An 8983-nucleotide genomic window follows, 5' to 3' on the forward strand; every position below is an offset into this window, starting at 1 on the left:
GGCTTGCTATGGGGCGAGCTGAAGAGAGGTGAAGCTCACTCGGGTTTCGGGTTTCGGTCCGCTGAGTTTTTTTCTTGTTTGAGTTGAGACCGATTCCTGAGTGGAGCGAAGGGAATGACAAAGCCTAGTTCCCACCTAGGGCGTTTCCTGTTGAAACATAATCCAACCCTTCAATTGTGGTTCGTCGGGTTTGTAATCCGGTCGATTATTTTCCGGTGACGCCCGTAAAGTGGGAGCGGGTCGTTACAGTTGGTATCAGAGCATGGCTAGCTATATGAGTGGGAAAGGCTAGCGTGTTGGAATGTTATGTATGGTCGATTAAGTGATTAATGTGAGTAGTTGCCGGAGTTTTGGAATAGAGGATGTCTAGCATGAGTTGGATATAAGTCGGAATGTCCTAGCTGCTAAGTTGGGGTCGAGAACAGTTGGTTTGTGGCATCTGAGATTTTGATGTGAGGTTGCTTTGATGGCCTTGAAAGCTGGACATGTGGTCTGAGGACCCTAAGGGAAGTGGTCAAGGCATTGAGGCCTGTGATAGCTTTGTGGGTATGCTTGGATGTTCCTGATCCAGGGATAAGAAAATATCTTGGATTAAGATGATATACCCTTGAGAGGTATACGGGTCGAGCAAAGAAGAACCGGAAACCCAAGTGTGGGTGTCGGTGTCAAGAAACCCAAATGTGGCATTTCGTGGATACGAAGTGTTTTAAGGATGGGAACTCCTTGAGAGTGGAGTGTTGAGGCTCGTGTGGGGACATGAAGCCGAAGCATGACTAGTCCAGGAAGGAATTAGTGGAGCGTCCCTATGTCAGGGATTTTTCGATCATGTTCGAGGGAATAGAGTTATCCCTTGGAAGTGGTGCAGTAAGACGTGTGCACTTGAGATAAAATGAGCTAAAGTGGGTGTTAGCTCAAGGCTCAAGGAAAAGATTCGTCATCAGGCGATGTGATCGTATTGTTAAGATAATCCCGGAAGGGATATGCCTAGGATATGAGTCGACCCTAGTTGGCTTCTTGATGAGACAATGTCTATCATTGGGAATGATAGGCGTGTGGCAAGTGAACCCCAGCGGGTGTTTGCATGAGATGGAAGTCCCAAGTGAGTTGAGCTGGAATCCAGGGGAATCCAGACTAGGGATAAAGGAGTTGGGCATGCGTGGATATGCGTGTGGGAGCCATGAGATTAGAAGTCCTAGTTATGAAGGGCCAAAAGACCGTTCATGTGATTAATGGATGAGGGACCAATCAAAACTCTCATTATGACGCTTGGGGTCTGATGGGACGCCTAAGGTCGGGAGATGAGAGGCGAATAGACCCTTATTGTGATGCTTGGGGTCGGGAGGACGCCTAAGGTCACAAGACCCTTAATGGGAGACGCAGAGGTCACCCAATTGAGGGTATGAACGGGTGTATGTGGTCCAAGGGCGATGAGTGTGTGGCAACAAGACATCCATAGGTTATGCGCGCGATGGAAATGCCAAGTGGGCAGGGGCATGGCGAGCAATGTGGAGGCCCCAGAATTTTAGTTCCAAGTCATGGAAGCCCGAGCGAGGAGTGCGGGAAGGTCAGGTCGGGCATAGCGACTGAATGCACTGTGGGTGTGCAAGAAGATACGAGAGGTCTCAATTTACCTGAAGGGTAAAAGTAGGTGCTCTATGGCTATGGGTGCTGGAGCTTGAGGTAGGCTCAACATGTCGGTTATAGATTGAGAGATCGTTGACAGTCAAGCTTTGGGATGAGCTGGGTGGCGAAATAAATCATGATGGATTTGGATCCATTGTTATAGAAAGTTGAAACTTTCAGATATTAATTGAAGGCCGTGAGGCATGATCTTGTAGGGTAAGATTATAAGGCCTCAAGAGGTGAAGTAGTTTGAGAGTCTCTTAAGTTCTAAGAGATGCAGAGTCTTGAGAAGCGAGGCTCATGGTATGAGCTTGAGGTTATCAAGGCAAGGATAACCAAGTAAGATGGCTTTGGTAAGATGGTGGCGGAATCATCATAGCTTGGGGAGGCTTAAGTAGCTTTGATGCTACGGGTGCAAGGCTCGATGTGACGAATCTGATGCTATGGACCGTGTGGCAGAGGACTAATGAGTTGGCTCGCGTTAAGGGCAAGTGGCCCATGGGCCTAAGCAATTTAGTGAACTACAGGTGACGATCAGAGGCCGAAAACCTAGAGCAGCACCTTAAGAGAGTCAGTCAGGTGAAATCGATAGTCTCTTGCAAAGGATAGGACATCTAGAGTAGTCTTAGGGAGAAATCGTGGAACGAAAAACGTTCTGATAGATTAGTAGGCTAGTAGGAAGCTTGGTAGGGTGATGCTACGGGTGCGAAGCAAATCAGTGATGGACCTAAGCCATGCTGTTGGAAACTGTTGTTGGGCCAATATAAGGGAGTAACACGATAATGATGACCAGGTGTTGGCTCTCCGAAGCACAGGACAACACGATGGAGAACCAGTGTTGGGCTAGTGTATGGGAGTGACACGGTAATAATGACCAGGTGTTGGCTCGTCTAAAGCACAAGGCAACACAGTGATTATGCAAAAGGTCAGGGGCCAAAGAGTTGTGAGATGCATGGTAGGGGTGATGAAAGTAGTGGTTAGTCCCATAACTCAGCTGCGAGTAATAAGAGAGGTTAAGGCGTTGCACCCGAGTCAGGGGTTAAGCCCTTTATTTCGGTAAAGTGGTGTTGAGGCGGTTTAGCGAATGTTAAGGTGTTGTAGCACCTCGAGATCTTTGAGAAAGAAACCCAGGAAAAAGAAACGGGTCTACCGTAGAAATAACGCTACGGTTGATGCCTACTGGTGACAGGTCTAATGCTAGGTACCACTGGATAGAAACAGTTAGTTCACAGGAGGGATTGCAACCCTCTATGTGGAGTAACCCGTTTGTAGTGGAGATGATTAGACGCCGAAATCGGGGATATGCTGTAGGTTATGCCTGCGGCAAACCTAAATTTTCATGAGCTTTGAAGTATCGTAGTGGTGCCTTTGGTTATCATAGTAGCCAGAAGGTTTGTGAATCGATTGAGTGATATCTGGTGGTGTGAAAACAAGATGTGTGGCAATGCTCCTTGCTAAAGGATGCAACGCAGTGTGGTTATTTGATCGAAATTAATCGGGCAAATTGGGATGATGAACCCCGTGTGATCTTGCGGAAATGCAGGAAGATGGGTCGATTGGTGGAGTCGATAAATGGCTTCAGAATGTTACGTAAGTGCCGTGGAGGGCGAGACTTACGAGTTGGAAGCCAACCATGAGATGGGATTGTTGAGGCGTGCAAAAGTTTCAAGTATGGGGATCTCTAATCTTGTGGTGTGAGTTATGGTAGGCTGAACACGTGGATAAGGGGCGGTTCGAAATCTGTGAAGGCTCGCAATTACACAGTCTAGTGTTAGTCCTGATGTGTCGATGCGAAAATGAGGAAGTATCCTCATGTAGCACTGGATGGATTTCTGGTTGATGACACAGGATCAGTTGCCAGGTGGTAGCACTTGATGGCAATGATGGGAGCGTGAGGCTCGAGAACTGTGATATAGAGCCTTGTTAATTGACCGTGCACATAAAGGTTCAGCGGGTCCTGGTGGCTAGACCAGGCGAATTTTGAGAAAGAGATCCAAGGTGAAAAAAAAAAAAAAAGAGATGGTTGGTCAGGGCAGAATTGTGCCGCTTGAAGGAGTGCTACTCCGTAGCGAGAGTTAAAGATAGTAGTGTGAGGTGTGGTCAGGGTAGAACTTGAGATGTTCTCCCAAAAGAAGTTTAACATGTGGTAACCGCATGGGATAAATTTCCTAAGGCGCTACAACTTTATCATGGTGGATCACCCGGGGAAAGCTAGCGAGAAGGCAAGTGCCTGAGTAGGAAATGAATCCTATGGCATTGAGTGGAATTGTGAATTCCATAGTAATGGCAGGGGTGATTCTAAATGAATGGAGTTTATATCGAAGCGGTAGTCGATGATTGCAAAAGTAGTGCCTGGAGAAAAATTGTGAGCCAGGCGATCCGACTAGAGTTAAACGAGTTGGTTAGATGGAAAATGAGGGCGAATTTAAAATGTCGCCAATGGGTAAAGAAAGCTCGAAGGAAGAGCTTATGGGACGAAATTAGTTCCCAGGAATGGTGTGGGATGATGAGATCACCTGATAGCTATGAGTGGTACAATTAGAGGGATTCCTTGGAGTGTGGGCAATTGACGAGATTTAACCTCGTAGTTAGGAGTTAACGGTTGTGAAGAAAGTATCTAGTGAAGTCGATTGGTGACCAACTGGGGGTAGTCGATGGCGACCGAAGACGCCGACTGGTGATAGTGGCAGCAGCAATGCAGCGGCTGGCTAGGGTCGTGGGGCGTCGTGAGAGCAGTCGGCCAGTGGCGTAGGTGGCTCTAGGGTCGCGATTGCGATTAGAGGTGGTGCTAAGCGATGGCAGGAGGTTGTCCCAGTCGATGAGAGTGGCACTAGAGCCAATGTGGTTGCTCACCCAGTGATGTGAGCTGATTGAATCAAAGTGTATAGGAAAATCCGGGAGAAGCTAGAGTTTTCAAGAGATTAGTAAGCCATTCGTGAAATGGCAAGATGGTAGAGAAATGTTAATCCAAGATTAGGGGTATAGGTCAGGTGGACCTGTAAGAGTGAGATGCAACGACCTTGGAAGGAAATTCATTGCAGTCCAGGTGTTGTCCTGGTTGAGGAAGACATGGAGAACCATTATGCATGGTTTAAGTCAGGTGTCTATTGCGAATTGAGAATGAACCTGATTTAAGTTGGCCGAAAAGTTTCATGCCTCTAGAGAAAGACGCTCTATTGAGAAATGGTGAGATTTGAAAGGTCCCAATAAAACTAGGCTGGGCGAGTAAATTTGGCTAGAAGACCGTTACAAGAGTGGGGGTGTAACCATGTTAGCTTGTTGTGGTGCGGACTAAAGGAACGAGTCATCCTATAGGTGCGGTGCAATAAGTGATTGTGCAGATGGTAATAAGCCAATCACTTGTGCCATGCACCGTGGGTGATAACGAGAGCTGATTAATGGTTCTGCGACCTTAAGCGCAATGGTAAGATCCTTGACTCGCGGTAGGGTTTAATAGCCAAGGTAAGGCCTAGCATGGGGCATGATTGTGAAAGCTGAAATGAGGTAAAGAATTAAAAAGAGGTTGCTCAGTGAAGAGTTCCCTAGTATGGGTATGGGACCCCTACTATCGTGTAATATCAACCAATAAGGAAGGCCAAAGTACCTCTGTGTGCTTATGCAAAGAGTTTCTGGTTAGGAGAAGGTTGTGGCCCGAGCATGGTTAAGCTCGAGGTGAGATTGTAATGGTGTGTTCATCGCCAAGCTCGAGGTGGACTCGAGTAATGCACCTATAGTTGTGTAGAGTAATTAAATGTTGGATTAAACCCTGGGTTGGGGTTGTTTGGAATTTATTGACGGCTGGTGTATACCGTGGTTAGTGTTGTTTGGAGATAGTGTCGATGGGTGATTTTGTGGTGTAATAAAAAACGAAGGCGTTGTTTAATGCTTGATATGGTGGGGTTTTGCCTGTTTGTCTCTAGGTTCGACCGAGAAGGCAGTGATCCTAGAGGAACTTGAGATTCAGGCTAGAATTCGTGCTGAGCCAGAGATGAAGCTTCGAGCCAGGTAAGGGACGGCCCCATGTGGAGGTGACCTTGCAAGTTGGTAAATGTGTTTGATAATGTTTTTATGTTGCACTTGCATGTAGTGGTTAACACTTGCGTGATGCGAGATTTAGTGGACCTGTGGCCATAAGGAGGACTAGTGTTGTGAGGGCTGATAGGTTAATGCCTCAAACCTTGGAGTGTTGTGAGGATGAGTGGGCCTAGCCTCATTTGTATGCATTGACATACATAAACATGGTTATATTCATATTTACATGCATTGCACCCTTACTGAGTCTTTATGACTCATGAGGTTTACCTCATGTTGTAAATGATGCAAGACCCAATGCAAGCAGGGATGGTGCCGAGAGACTGTTGTGGCAACTAGCATCGTTGTCCGAGATGTGTTGTGTATTCTCCTGTATTTGTCTTTATATATATATGTGCTGGAATGTAAGCATTATTGAGCACTAGAGGTATCTAGTTGTTGTAATCAAAATAATGTGATAGATGATTGTGAGTCTGCGTGATGTATATGTGGCTTTGGTTGTTGAAGCCAAGATCGGACCGAATAAAGATCAGTAAGGTATGTTCTCATAAATCCTCATTACTCAGTAAAATGTTTGTTATGCTAGTTTTGTGCCTGGGTCACCTCTGGCTTGCTATGGGGCGAGTTGAAGAGATGTGAAGCTCACTCGGGTTTCAGGTCTCGGTCCGCTGAGTTTTTTTCTTGTTTGAGTTGAGACCGATTCCTGAGTGGAGCGAAGGGAATGATGAAGCCTAGTTCCAACCCTTCAATTGTGGTTCGTCGGGTTTGTAATCTGGTCGATTATTTACCGGTGACGCCCGTAAAGTGGGAGCGGGTCGTTACAACTTCTCTTGCCAAGCACAGACCAACCTACAATGCTTCATACTCGGCTTCATTATTGGTTGCTTTAAATCCAAACCTTAACGCATAAGGAATCTTATGACCCTCCGGGCTTATTAAGAGCACACCAACTCCAAACTCGTGCTCGCTGGAAGAACCATTCACAAATAACTCCTGTAATACCCGAGAAATTTGGGTTAATTAAAAATAAGCAATTTATTAGAGAAATGGGATTTCAGAGAAAATTGGTATCTGAATAGTTCAAAAAATTAACCAAATCGACTGCTAGGAGTGCCCTGGAGCCGAGATGCCAAAGGAAAATGATGTGGCATTAACAAGCACCCCGAGATAGGATTTATGGTGCCGAAAGAAATTGGATCGGGAACAGTTTTCGATACAACAAAAATACAGCTGCCAATTAGGCTGCAATACCGAATTGTTATAGACGACTTCCCGGAAGTCAACAGAATCTTGAGGGGGCTTCGAGTTTTTTTATGAGGAACAACCCTTCAGAGGTTTCAGGAAAAAACGAGAGGGTTTGAGGCCAAAACGAAGATTTGGGCCTAAGTGCAGTTTTTGGAAATTGCTTGAGGAAGGCCGAAACGATATATTTTTGGAATCCTCAGGGGTCAAATGAGTGTTTTAAGACTTGAGGGACTCAATGGCAATATTGAAAAATTCAGGGGTTAAGTGAAATGGGCTAAAGTGATAATAGCCAAAGTTTGAGGGGCCAAAGTGCAATTTTAAGAAATCTCCAAACAACCATGGCCGACCAACCCATCAAATCACTGAAATCGGCCACAGGGATGGCACGAGGGTTGCCCAGGGACCAACTTTTGTGAAGGCTGGACCGACAAAGGCCACGAGGGTGGCCGAAAATCGAGCAAAGAATGACCAGCTTTTGGTCGCTTGGGGTCGATTTCAAGGTGATCTAAGGAAAGTGGATGCTCTAAGAGGCGTGGGTAGGTCGGCAAAGGGCTTTGGGACATTCGGATTTGCCTATAAATAGGCATTCGAAATGACCGAAAATGGGGGGAGGAAAAAGCTTCAAATCGGCCATTTTATTGAACGAATTGAGGCTCAAGAATAAGGGGCTTTTGAAGCCCATGAGAGGTAGATACTATCTGGAAAGTTAGAGGCATTTTGGTTGAGGTTTCATGGCGATTTGAGCTTCGCCGGAAAGAGGGAGGCGGGCAGCTGGCCGAGACTTCAAACGCCCGATTGGGCGCCTTTTTGTGCTCTTTTCGAGCCAAGATCAGTGCCAAATGTATCGACTAGAAGATGGCTTCCAGCCGGTGGAGTCACCTCAGATCGCCGGCATGGCCGATGCTGGGGAAGATGACCAACGCGTGGGCTACACGCGTTGGTCAACATGCGCAACCCACACGCCAGCGCGTGAGGGCGCGTGAAGGCCTAGAAAAATGTAAAAAAAATTCCTAAAATTCTAAAAAATTATTTTATGGAGGTTTGTGCAAAAAGATTTGAAGTTGGGATTCCCGATGTCTTGGTTTCTGCACCAAAGAGCCTCGTTTTGCGTGAAAACGCAATATCCGAGTAAGTTCAGTATTTTTCCTTTGAAGTTCATATCCTATAATGAATTGTTGTGAAATTAGATTTGAGAAAATAGTCCCAAGGTATTTATTGGAATTTTTGGAAAAGAAAAATGAAAGAAAATGAAGGAAAAATGAAATAAATGGAATATTGAGGATATTTAGTGATTAAATATTATTTTATGATTGTGGTGATCGAGATGATGTGATTGGTGCAACTTTTGAGAGTTGGCACAAAAATCGAGGTGGGGCACGCATATCGAGGTGATGTACGCTTTTCGAGAAAATACAAGTTTATCTCAAAATGTGAGTAATTTTATACCAAACATGGTTTTGTGAGCTTTCATATCCTATATGATATGATTGTTTATTATGCATATGATTGCTTATATATGCATAATGTTTACGAAAGATATGATTCATTTTGTCATATTGCATGGAAAGTCGTGATAATTGCATGGCACGATATTATTGTCATATTGATATTTGTGCATGGGAATGGAATGTCACCCTCAGAGTGTAGCCGTAATTCCCCAAGGGCGTTGAGGGAATAACGTTAGGCTTATCCTGCAGAGGTTCGGGATTTGCCTAGGATTCCTAGTCGGGCTTGCGGGCTAGGGAAGTTACACTAAGGGCAAATGTTGTTCATATTATTGCATCATGCATTCGTATATATATTTTGGACCCTCACTAGAAGTTTTATCTTCTAATGGGTTATGCCCCTGGAACATTCAACGTTCCAGTTTTAGACTTGCAGTTAGGGCAAGGAGCAGGTTGAGATATGACGGCACGTGATGGCGTAGCCGATGGATTCAGCGAGTTGACTCGGATATATTTTACCTAATGTTTTATTGATGTTTAGCCTTGTTAGAATATTATGGAATCTCGATGTATTTATGTATTTCAATATTGAGGATATGATGTTAATTATGGTACGAATTCTTATGTTATAAATAAAG

Source organism: Diospyros lotus, chromosome 10 (genome assembly GCF_014633365.1).
Source record: "Diospyros lotus cultivar Yz01 chromosome 10, ASM1463336v1, whole genome shotgun sequence".
Taxonomy (NCBI): Eukaryota; Viridiplantae; Streptophyta; class Magnoliopsida; order Ericales; family Ebenaceae; genus Diospyros; species Diospyros lotus.